At 45.3% G+C, this 10,952-nt stretch overlaps 1 pseudogene; it reads left to right on the forward strand.

Moving 5' to 3' along the window:
* Window positions 1–9,570, forward strand: part of LOC145864306 (GATOR2 complex protein WDR59-like) — a 33,750-nt pseudogene extending 24,180 nt beyond the window's left edge.
* The last annotated feature ends 1,382 nt before the right edge of the window (window positions 9,571–10,952 follow it).

The following is a 10,952-nucleotide window of genomic DNA, read 5'->3' on the forward strand; positions in this document are numbered from 1 at the left end:
TTATCATTAGTTTACACTTTATAGATCCATGTTTTATCATTAGTTTACACTATATAGACCCATGTTTTATCATTAGTTTACACTATATAGACCCATGTTTTATCATTAGTTTACAATTTATAGATCCATGTTTTATCATTAGTTTACACTGTATAGATCCATGTTTTATCATTAGTTTAATCATTAGTTTACATTATATAGATCCATGTTTAATCATTAGTTTACACTATATAGATCCATGTTTTATCATTAGTTTACACTGTATAGATCCATGTTTTATCATTAGTTTAATCATTAGTTTACATTATATAGATCCATGTTTAATCATTAGTTTACACTATATAGATCCATGTTTTATCATTAGTTTACACTGTATAGATCCATGGTTTATCATTAGTTTACACTGTATAGATCCATGTTTTATCATTAGTTTACACTGCATAGATCCATGTTTTATCATTAGTTTACACTGTATAGATCCATGTTTAATCATTAGTTTACACTGTATAGATCCATGTTTAATCATTAGTTTACACTGTATAGATCCATGTTTTATCATTAGTTTACACTGTATAGATCCATGTTTTATCATTAGTTAGGCCTTCACTGAACACCTCATATAGACTACTGTAGACCTGAACACCTCATATAGACTACTGTAGACCTGAACACCTCATATAGACTACTGTAGACCTGAACACCTTATATAGACTACTGTAGGCCTGAACACCTCATATAGACTACTGTAGACCTGTACGAGGGGCTGCTCCAGCGGGATACGAGGGGCTGCCCCACACACACACACACACAACACACGCACATACAACACACACACACACACACACACACACACACACACACACACACACACAACTCACTCACACATACAAAAGGGGGGATTGTGACAGGTTATGGCATGGTAAGGAAGGATATAAGTCTGGAAAATGACAGTGACTGTTTGGGTTTATTATGGATCCCCATTAGTTCCTGCCAAGGCAGCAGCTACTCTTCCTGGGGTTTATAATGGATCCCCATTAGTTCCTGCCAAGGCAGCAGCTACTCTTCCTGGGGTTTATTATGGATCCCCGTTAGTTCCTGCCAAGGCAGCAGCTACTCTTCCTGGGGTTTATTATGGATCCCCGTTAGTTCCTGCCAAGGCAGCAGCTACTCTTCCTGGGGTTTATTATGGATCCCCGTTAGTTCCTGCCAAGGCAGCAGCTACTCTTCCTGGGTGTTTATTATGGATCCCCGTTAGTTCTTTCCAAGGCAGCAGCTACTCTTCCTGGGGTTTATTATGGATCCCCATTAGTTCCTGCCAAGGCAGCAGCTACTCCTCCTGCGGTTTATTATGGATCCCCATTAGTTCCTGCCAAGGCAGCAGCTACTCTTCCTGGGGTTTATTATGGCTCCCCATTAGTTCCTGTCAAGGCAGCAGCTACTCTTCCTGGGGTCCAAACACATTAAGGCACTTAAATTACATATGAAAAAGTACATTTTATACATTATTACACAACTACATATCTACAATACTAAATGAACAATACCATCATATCTCTGAAACTCTACTTAGATAATACCGTTGATGATATAGTGGTAGCAATACATGGTTATAACATTTACAGAAAAGACAGAAATGCCAAAGGTGGAGGTGTGGCTGTTTATATTCAGAACCACATTCCTGTAAAGATTAGAGAGGATCTCATGTTAAATAGTGTTGAAGTAATATGGCTACAGGTTCATCTGCCTCACCTAAAGCCCATTCTGGTGGGAAGCTGCTATAGACCACCAAGTGCTAACAGTCAGTATCTGGATAACGTGTGAAATGCTTGACAATGTATGTGATATCAACTCAAGAGAAAGCTTCAAACTGTAACCAGTGCCTGCAACCTGGTTCAGGTTATCAGTCAACCTACCAGGGTAGTTACAAACACCACAGGAATGAAATCATCAACATGTATTGATCACATCTTTACTAATGCTGCAGATATTTGTTTTAAAGCAGTATCCAAATCCATAGGATGTAGTGATCACAATATAGTAGCCATATCTAGGAAAACCAAAGTTCCAAAGGCTGGGCCTAATATAGTGTATAAGAGGTCATACAATACGTTTTGTAGTGATTCATATGTTGATGATGTAAATAATATTTGCTGGTCTGTGGTGTGTAATGAGGAGCAACCAGACGCTGCACTTGACATGTTTATGAAATTGCTTATTCCAGTTATTAATAAATATAAGCACCCATTACGAAAATGACTATAAAAACAGATGAACAATTTAAAAATTGTATGGTTGTGAGGGATAAGGCAAAATGTATGGCAAATAAGTCTGGCAGCAGATGTGACTAAACTAAATAAAAAAGAAGAAACTATACTATGAAACAAACATAAATGATATAAAGAATGATAGTAAAAAGCTTTGGAGCACCTTAAATTACATTTTGAGGGGTAAAAGCCAACTCGGCTCCATCATTCACTGAATCAGATGCTAATTCATCACAAAACCCACTGATATTGCCAACTACTTTAATGACTTTTTCATTGGCAAGATTAGCAAATTTAGGGATGACATGCCAGCAACAAACACTGACATTACACATCCAAGTAGATCTGACCAAATTATGAAAGACAAGCATTGTACTTTAGAATTCGGTAAAGTGAGTGTGGAAGAAGTGAAAAAATTATTGTTGTCTATCAACAATGACAAGCCACCGGGGTCTGACAACTTGGATGGAAAATTACTGAGGATAATAGCAGACGATATTGCCACTCCTATTTGCCATATTCTAGTAGGCTAAAATTGAAGATGTGGCAATATTGTCCGCTATTATCATCAGGCCTGGAGGGAAGCTAAAGTCATTCCGTTACTCAAGAATATTAAAGCCCCTTTTACTGGCTCAAACAGCTGACCAATCAGCCTGTTACCAAATCATATGTATTTTAATAGCCCTTCTTACATCAGCTGATATCTCAAAGTGTCACATCCTGACCAGCAGAGGGAGTAGTTGTTTAGTATTTGGTCAGGACGTGGCAGAAGTTGTGTGTTGTATGTAATTTGTAGTTGTTCTGTTTCTGTGTTAGTCTGTGTGACTCCCGATCAGGAACAGCTGGATATCGTTGTTCCTGATTGGGAGTCATATATTAGGTGTGTGTTTTTCTCCTGGGGTTGTGGGTTGTTGATTTTGCACTGCTAGTATTCGTTATAGCCTGTAAAACTGTTACTAGTCATTCTTGTTTATTGTTTTCCCGTGTTCACTTTATTCTAATATAATTAAAGATGAGCATACATAGCCCGGCTGCGTTTTGGTCTATTCAACACAAATTCTATACTATTCGTGACACAAAGTGCTGTACAGAAACCCAGCCTAAAACCCCAAACAGCAAGTAATGCAGGTGTAGAAGCACCAACCCTTAGTAAACTTCTGGAAAAAAATTGTGTTTGACCAGATACAATGCTATTTCACAGTAAACAAATTGACAACAGACTTTCAGCACGCTAATAGGGAACGACATTAACAAGCACAGCTAATTACTGATGATTGGTTGAGAGAAATTGTGGGGGCTGTTTTGTTAGATTTCAGTGTGGCTTTTGACATAATCGATCATAGTCTGCTGGACTATGATCGATAATGGAATTCCCCAGGGTAGCTGTTCAGGCCCCTTGCTTTTTTTTCAATCTTTACTAACGACATGCCACTGGCTTAACAACCCTATCAACAAGGCAGTCTCAATGGTGAAGAGGCGACTCCGGGATGCTGGCCTTCTAGGCAGAGTTCCTCTGTCCAGTGTCTGTGTTCTTTTGCCCATCTTAATCTTTTATTTTTATGAGCCAGTCTGAGATATGGCTTTTTCTTTGCAACTCTGCCTAGGAGGCCAGCATCCTGGAGTCGCCTCTTCACTGTTAAGGGTGAGACTGGTGTTTTGCGGGTACTATTTAATGAAGCTGCCAGTTGAGGACTTGTGAGGCATCTGTTTCTCAAACTAGACACTCTAATGAAATCAAATTTGTTTATATAGCCCTTCTTACATCAGCTGATATCTCAAAGTGCTGTACAGAAACCCAGCCTAAAACCCCAAACCGCAAGCAATGCAGGTGTAGAAGCACGGTGGCTAGGGAAAAACTCCCTAGCAAGGCCAAACCTAGGAAGAAACCTAGAGAGGAACCAGGCTATGAGGGATGGCCAGTTCTCTTCTGGCTGTGCCGGGTGGAGATTATAACAGAACATGGCCAAGATGTTCAAAATGTTAATAAATTACCAGCATGGTCAAATAATAATAATATCCTTGTCCTCTTGCTCAGTTGTGCACCGGGGCCTCCCACTCCTCTTTCTATTCTGGTTAGAGCCAGTTTGTGCTGTTCTGTGAAGGGAGTAGTACACAGCGTTGTACGAGATCTTCAGTTTCTTGGCAATTTCTCGCATGGAATAGCCTTCATTTCTCAGAACAAGAATAGACTGATGAGTTTCAGTAGAAAGTTATTTGTTTCTGGCCATTTTAAGCCTGTAATCGAACCCACAAATGCTGATGCTCCAGATACTCAACTAGTCTAAAGAAGGCAAGTTTTATTGCTTCTTTAATCAGAACAGCAGTTTTCAGCTGTGCTAACATAATGGCAAAAGGGTTTTCTAATGAGCAATTAGCCTTTTAAAATGATAAACTTGGATTAGCTAACACAACGTGCCATTGGAACACAGGAGTGATGGTTGCTGATAATGGGCCTCTGTACGCCTATGTAGATATTCCATTAAAAAAATCTGCAGTTTCCAGCTACAATAGTCATTTACAACATTAACAATGTCTACGCTGTATTTCTGATCAATTTGATGTTATTTTAATGGACAAAAAATGTGCTTTTCTTTAAACAAACAAGTACATTTTTAAGTGACCCCAAACTTTTGAACTGTAGTGTAGGTCATTCACTATACTGTATCTATAACTAGTAACTACCTAGGTCATTCATTATACTGTAACTAGTAACTACCTAGGTCATTCATTATACTGTTTAACTAGTAACTACCTAGGTCATTCATTATACTGTTTAACTAGTAACTACCTAGGTCATTCATTATACTGTAACTATAACTAGTAACTACCTAGGTCATTCATTATACTGTATCTATAACTAGTAACTACCTAGGTCATTCATTATACTGTAACTAGTAACTACCTAGGTCATTCATTATACTGTTTAACTAGTAACTACCTAGGTCATTCATTATACTGTTTAACTAGTAACTACCTAGGTCATTCATTATACTGTTTAACTAGTAACTACCTAGGTCATTCATTATACTGTAACTATAACTAGTAACTACCTAGGTCATTCATTATACTGTAACTAGTAACTACCTAGGTCATTCATTATACTGTTTAACTAGTAACTACCTAGGTCATTCATTATACTGTTTAACTAGTAACTACCTAGGTCATTCATTATACTGTTTAACTAGTAACTACCTAGGTCATTCATTATACTGTATCTATAACTAGTAACTACCTAGATCATTCATTATACTGTATAACTAGTAACTACCTAGGTCATTCATTATACTGTAACTATAACTAGTAACTACCTAGGTCATTCATTATAGGGGGTGTCCTGGTACATCAAGCTGTGTCACTACAGAAAGAGGAGATAGACTAGTGTCCTGTCCAGGGGGTGTCCTGGTACATCAAGCTGTCTCACTACAGAAACAGGAGATAGACTAGTGTCCTGTCCAGGGGGTGTCCTGTCTCACTACAGAAACAGGAGATAGACTAGTGTCCTGTCCAGGGGGTGTCCTGTCTCACTACAGAAACAGTGTACATCTGGTACGTCAGTCATTGTGGCTGGGACAAGGCTACTTACTGTATATGCTGGATGGATTAGGACACTCAGTCTGTCTCTGTCCCCTCTTCCCCAGCCTGGACCACTACAGTCTGATGAGTGATGTCCAGACTCTAGCCATGCTGTGTAGTGTGTTCAGGTCCCAGGGCTGTTCTCAGGACTACTTCTCTCTGTATGGACAACAACACTCTTCTCTGTTCCCTACTCATCACTCACGATAGGTCAGTCTCTCCTCTGTTCCTCCCCTCGTCACTCACGATAGGTCAGTCTCTTCTCTGTTCCTCCCCTCGTCACTCACGATAGGTCAGTCTCTTCTCTGTTCCTCCCCTCATCACTCACGATAGGTCAGTCTCTTCTCTGTTCCTCCCCACATCACTCACGATAGGTCAGTCTCTTCTCTGTTCCTCCCCTCGTCACTCACGATAGGTCAGTCTCTTCTCTGTTCCCCTCTCATCACTCACGATAGGTCAGTCTCTCCTCTGTTCCTCCTCTCATCACTCACGATAGGTCAGTCTCTCCTCTGTTCCTCCCCTCATCACTCACGATAGGTCAGTCTCTCCTCTGTTCCCCCCTCATCACAATATGTAAGTCAATGTCAAAGTTTGTATCTCTCTCTCTCTCTCTCTCTCTCTCTCTCTCTCTCTCGCTCGCTCTCTCCCCCTCCCTCCCTCTCTCTCCCTCCCTCTCTCCCCCTCCCTCCTCTCCTCCCTCCCTCCTCTCCTCTCCTCCCTCCCTCCCTCCCTCCTCCCTCCCTCCCTCCCTCCCTCCTCTCCTCTCCTCCCTCCCTCCCTCCCTCCCTCCTCTCCTCCCTCCCTCCCTCCCTCCCTCCTCTCCTCCCTCCCTCCCTCCCTCCCTCCCTCCTCTCCTCTCCTCCAGCCCAGTTACACGTCCAGCTCTGTGTCGCCAGGCTCCTGTTACAGAACCTCAGACTCCACCACCACCACCTGGAGCATCGGTATGTAACCCTCCCTCCCTCCCTCTCCTCTCCTCCCTCCCTCCCTCCCTCTCCTCTCCTCCCTCCCTCCCTCCCTCTCCTCTCCTCCCTCCCTCCCTCCCTCCCTCCTCTCCTCCCTCCCTCCCTCCCTCCCTCCCTCCTCTCCTCCCTCCCTCCCTCCCTCCCTCCTCTCCTCCCTCCCTCCCTCCCTCCCTCCTCTCCTCTGTCCCTCCCTCCCTCCTCTCCTCTGTCCCTCCCTCCCTCCCTCCTCTCCTCCCTCCTCCCTCCCTCCCTCCCTCTCCTCTCCTCTCCCTCCCTCCCTCCCTCCCTCCCTCCCTCCCTCCCTCCCTCCTCTCCTCCCTCCCTCCCTCCCTCCCTCCCTCCCTCCCTCCCTCCTCTCCTCCCTCCCTCCCTCCCTCCCTCCCTCCTCTCCTCCCTCCCTCCCTCCCTCCTCTCCTCTGTCCCTCCCTCCCTCCCTCCTCTCCTCCCTCCCTGCCCTCCCTCCTCTCCTCCCTCCCTCCCTCCCTCCTCTCCTCCCTCCCTCCCTCCCTCCCTCCCTCCCTCTCCTCTCCTCCCTCCTCTCCCCCTACTCCCTCTCTCCCTCCCTCCCTCCCTCCCTCCCTCCCTCCCTCCCTCCCTCCTCTCCTCCCTCCCTCCCTCCCTCCCCTCCTCTCCTCCCTCCCTCCCTCCCTCCCTCCCTCCCTCCCTCCCTCCCTCCCTCCCTCCCTCCCTCTCCTCTCCTCCCTCCTCTCCCCCTACTCCCTCTCTCTCTCTCTCTCTCCCCCTCCTCCCTCCCTCTCTCCCTCCCTCTCTCCCCCTCCTCCCTCCCTCTCTCCCTCCCTCTCTCCCCCTCCTCCCTCCCCTCCCTCTCTCCCCCTCCTCCCTCCCTCCCTCCCTCCCTCCCTCCCTCCCTCCCTCCCTCCCTCCCTCCCTCTCTCCCCCTCCCTCCCTCCCTCCCTCCCCCTCCTCCCTCCCTCCCTCCCTCTCTCCCCCTCCTCCCTCCCTCCCTCCCTCTCTCCCCCCTCCCTCCCTCCCTCCCTCTCTCCCCCTCCCTCCCTCCCTCCCTCCGGTATGTAACCCCGTGATGGGAATAAAAGGATGTTTGTGGTATGACCCCAGTGACCCCAGAAGACTCTGAGGCCAGCGCCAAGACCCAACCAGCACCCTGTTCACTAGTCCACTACATGACCAACAGTATGTGGACACCTGCTCATTCAACATCCAAATTCCAATATCAAATCAAATCAAATGTATTTCTAAAGCCATTCTTACATCAGCTGATATCTCAAAGTGCTGTTCAGAAACCCAGCCTAAAACCCCCCAAACAGCAAGCAATGCAGGTGTAGAAGCACGGTGGCTAGGAAAAACTCCCTAGAAAGGCCAGAACCTAGGAAGAAACCTAGAGAGGAACCAGGCTATGAGGGGGTGGCTAGGAAAAACTCCCTAGAAAGGCCAGAACCTAGGAAGAAACCTAGAGAGGAACCAGGCTATGAGGGGTGGCTAGGAAAAACTCCCTAGAAAGGCCAGAACCTAGGAAGAAACCTAGAGAGGAACCAGGCTATGAGGGGTGGCTAGGAAAAACTCCCTAGAAATGCCAAAACCTAGGAAGAAACCTAGAGAGGAACCAGGCTATGAGGGGTGGCTAGGAAAAACTCCCTAGAAATGCCAAAACCTAGGAAGAAACCTAGAGAGGAACCAGGCTATGAGGGGTGGCCAGTCCTCTACTGGCTGTGCTGGGTGGAGATTATAACAGAACATGGCCAAGATGTTCAAATGTTCATAAATGACCAGCATGGTCAAATAATAATAATCACAGTGGTTGTAGAGGGTGCAACAGGTCAGCACCTCAGGACTAAATGTCAGTTGGCTTTTCATAGCCGATCATTGAGAGTATCTCTACCGCTCCTGCTGCCTCTAGAGAGTTGAAAAGAGCAGGTCTGGGACAGGTAGCATGTCCGGTGAACAGGTCAGGGTTCCAGCAGGTCTGGGACAGGTAGCACGTCCAGTGAATAGGTCAGGGTTCCAGCAGGTCTGGGACAGCAGGTCTGGGACAGCAGGTCTGGGACAGGTAGCATGTCCAGTGAACAGGTCAGGGTTCCAGCAGGTCTGGGACAGCAGGTCTGGGACAGGTAGCATGTCCGGTGAACAGGTCATGCCCATATCATGGTCATTAATATGGAGTTGGTCCCCCCCCCCCTTTGCTGCTATAACAGCCTCCACTCTTCTGGGAAGACTTCCCACCACTCTACTGCCAATTTTTGTCTATGGAGATTGCATGGCGTGTGTGCTCAGTTTTATACACCTGTCAGCAACAGGACTGAAATAGCCCGAATCCACTAATATGAAGGGGTGTCCACATAATGCTGAATATATAGTGCTGCTTTAGGTCAGAGCCTGCACCCTAATCCCTATAATGAAGTACACTATTTCTCTCCTTTCTGACCTAAAGAAGTGTCCTAATATAGGGAATAAAGTCAAATCACCAGTCCGCTTTCATAACCTGTTAGGGAACATGGAGAATCGTGATTGAATCTAACCTGCTGCTTGCCTGTGGAACACACAGTCAAATCTGCTCATGTTTTCCACAGATACCCAGAGTCAACGACACGGACGTGCAGACGTCTGTGTATTAAACGAGATATCTGTCTATTTCATTAGGTCGAGACCCGGAGCACATCCCTCCCTTGGGGGAATCCTCCCCTGACGACTATCGCTATGACACCCAGATGTACGCAGACCCCCGCGAGCGAGAGAGGGAACAACACGACATGAATAAAAGGTCGTCGAGTTGTCTGGAATTTAGACGTTAGATAACACTAATGTTTTCTTCAGAGACGTATTCACTTAGAACAACAGAGAGGCTTATGTCTGCGTCAGAATGGGACAACGTGTCGGCCATCTTACCTAGGACCAGTTGTGAACCAGCACCCAATAGGAACATGGGGCCAGTCTCTTTATCTGTTCTTGATCTATGGCTGGCTGGCTCTCTCTCTCTCTCTCTCTCTCTCTCCACCATCTCTCTCTCTCTCTCTCTCTCTCTCTCTCTCTCTCTCTCTCTCTCATCTCTCTCCTCTCTCTCTCTCTCTCTCTCTCTCTCTCTCTCTCTCTCTCTCTCTCTCTCTCTCTCTCTCTCTCTCTCTCTCTCTCTCTCTCTCTCAGGCTGCTGGATCCAGCCAACACCATGCAGTTTGATGACTTTAAGAAGTGTTACGGAGAGATCCTCCATCGCTGGGGTCTGAAGGAAAAAAGAGCCGAAGTCCTCAAGTTTACATCCTGTCCTCCTGAACCTCACAAAGGCATCGGTGAGTCTCAAAGATGGATGGTATACCAGGGTTGGGTCAATTCAGGAAGTAAAACAGAGGCATTTCTATTCCAATTCTCCTCAACGCTTCCCTATGAGAAAACCTTCAACCCCAACTCTGTAATATACCCCTCAGATAGAGAGGAAGGACTCTGACTCTGTAATATACCTCTCAGATAGAGAGGAAGGGCTCCAACTCTGTAATATACCTCTCAGATAGAGAGGAAGGGCTCCCTTCAACCCCAACTCTGTAATATATTCGAAAACATTGGTAAAATATAATATTGTCATTCAAAGAATTATAGATTAACATCTCGTGAATGCAACCGCATTGCCAGATTTAAAAATAACTTTACTGGGAAATCACACTTTGCAATAAACGAGGTGCTATGCTCAGAAAAATAGGCTAGGCAATACAGGTTAGCGCCATCTTGGAGTCATCTAAAATCAAATATACTATTGTAAATATTCACTTACCTTTGATTATCTTCATCAGAAGGCACTTCCAGGAATCCCAGGTCCACAACAAATGTAGTTTTGTTCGAAAAAGTTAATAATTTATGTCCCAATAGCTCCTTCTTGTTAGCGCGTTCCGAAGGCTACTCATAATGTACTGAAGCGCGCGGGACTTGACGTCACGAATGTGCATTTTTTATTTATTTACGTTCGTTCAAACATGTCAAACATTGTATAACATAAATCTTTAGGGCCTTTTTCAATCAGAACTTCAATAATATTCAAGGCGGACGATTGCATTGTCTTACTAAACGTTTCGGAACGAAAGAGTACCAACGGGCACGCGCATCATAGTAGTAATCCCTCTATGACAAACTTTCCAGGCCTCTCGTTCGGTCAGTTTTTACAGGAGAACACTCAAACCACTTTGTAAAG

The sequence above is a fragment of the Salmo salar genome, chromosome 26 (genome assembly GCF_965601325.2).
Source record: "Salmo salar chromosome 26, fSalSal1, whole genome shotgun sequence".
Lineage (NCBI taxonomy): Eukaryota > Metazoa > Chordata > Actinopteri > Salmoniformes > Salmonidae > Salmo > Salmo salar.